At 47.5% G+C, this 1,841-nt stretch overlaps 1 pseudogene; it reads right to left on the bottom strand.

The window, feature by feature from the left end:
• LOC102837330 overlaps positions 1-1,841 on the bottom strand; it is an 8,546-nt pseudogene that overhangs the window by 4,733 nt on the left and 1,972 nt on the right.

The raw sequence follows: 1,841 nt of genomic DNA, 5'->3' as shown, positions 1-1,841 counted from the left end.
CATCTGTCCAGGCACAAGGAAAGAGAGTGAGTGTCAATGGGAATGCTGCAGGACCAGGCAGGTTCATTCCATTGTACATGGGGTTGCTATGAGTCTAGGTCCACTCAATGGCAGCTACCAACAACAAAGCTGTAGGAAAGTAACTGCTCTCACATTTTATTCGCTCAGGCTCTCTGAGCTTCCTGCTTACCCAAAGAAGCATTGTGACACAGTTTTTTGTCACAACATTCAAATCCTTCCTTTGCTCTCCAGCCGTAGTTCCCCCCTTTAACAATGAGGTCGATTTCTTCAAATGTGTTCTGGCCTACGTCCCCGCAGAATATCCAGCCTCAACCTTAGAGAGTGATGAGGTCCCCCACCCGGTCCACCGCACAGCGCCACATGTTTCTAACCCCAAAGGCATAGATGGCAGGGTGTGCCCCTGGTTCTGAAACAAAAGGATTGTCCGGGGGAACTCGGTACCGCTTTCCATTTGCACCTGCCCCATTCACATCTATCCATAACACTTTTCCCAGCAGGAAGCTTCTGAAAGAAAGAAAATTAAGAAACAGTGACAGGTATATGTCACTTAACTTCATGCAAACGCCAGTGTCTTTGTGGGGGTGGGCTCATGGTGGTTACCCACCCAGGGCTTCTGTGTAGGGTGCCGCACTCCCATTGCTGAGGCCTCAGATGAGCGCTCTACCAAGTCCAGCCTAGCTAGAACCATGTTCCATGCTAAGCCAGCTGTTCCCAGGGAAGGGATAGTGCAGGTTGAGAGGGCTGAGGGCACCTGAGTCAGGATTGACGTACCTAACACATATCTTTCCATTGGTTCCCTAGAGGACCACACCAGCCAAAACATTGGCACTGGACCCACGAAGTCATGGGAGCCAATGGGGAATGGGGTTGGGAGTTTGAACCTGGGCCTCCATCACTGCAGAATAGGTTGTTCCAGGCTGCACACAGCAGCCAGGCAGAAGTGGGGCTCTGACCTCAGATGAGGACCCAGCACCTGGCACTCAGACACCTGGGTGCCCCAGCTCATGGACATATATGAGATTAGATGTTGCCCAACCAGACATTAAACTACGTGTATCTGTATACATAAGATGTTAAGATAGAGTCCCTCGCTAACGTGCTTAGCTACTAATCAAAAGGTTATGGGTTCAAGTTCACCCAGAGAGGTCTCAGAAGAAAGGCCTGGCATCTATTTCCAAAAATGTCAGCCACGGAAAACTGTTTGGAGAACTGACACATGGAATCGCCATGAGTCAGAAATGACTAGATGCAACTGTTTTTAAAGACATAAAAATTTCCCCATTCTTGGCTCAAAGAGAACTAGCAGGCAGAAGTTTAATGCAATCCTGGTCCAAGTGACCCTGTGCAAATTGCAGTTTCAGTATTTATAATTTTATGATGGGAAAGGTTTGCGAGTGTCATATCATAGTATGAATTTTTAAAAGAAGCTGGTTCTATTCTTCCTCCCACAGCAATGTGGTCAGAAGAAAGAACAGAGATTTTCTGTTAATAACTAGGGTCTCTGGGTCCCAGTTTCCTCATTTATAAACAGGGGAGAGTAACACTACTTTGCAGTGTGCCGGTGATGTAAGCATTAAATGAGTTGTGTAGCTGTAGCTTTTAATGCAATTCCTGGTACACAGTAGGTAGTCCTGGCATGGCACTGTGGGGTAATGCACTGGACAGCATTAGCAGTTCAGTCTGAACTGAAAGTTCAGTGGTTCAAGTTCGCCAGCTGCTCCTCGGAAACTCTATAGAGAGTTGCAGTGAGTTGGAACCGACTCAACGGCACTTAACAACTAACCTTAGTGGAATCCTGGTGTGGCTCTGTGAAATAAAGG

Source organism: Chrysochloris asiatica, unplaced genomic scaffold, assembly GCF_000296735.1.
Source record: "Chrysochloris asiatica unplaced genomic scaffold, ChrAsi1.0 scaffold00773, whole genome shotgun sequence".
NCBI lineage: Eukaryota > Metazoa > Chordata > Mammalia > Afrosoricida > Chrysochloridae > Chrysochloris > Chrysochloris asiatica.
Note: the sequence above shows the minus strand (reverse complement) of the source record. Positions and strands in the feature narration are given on the sequence as shown.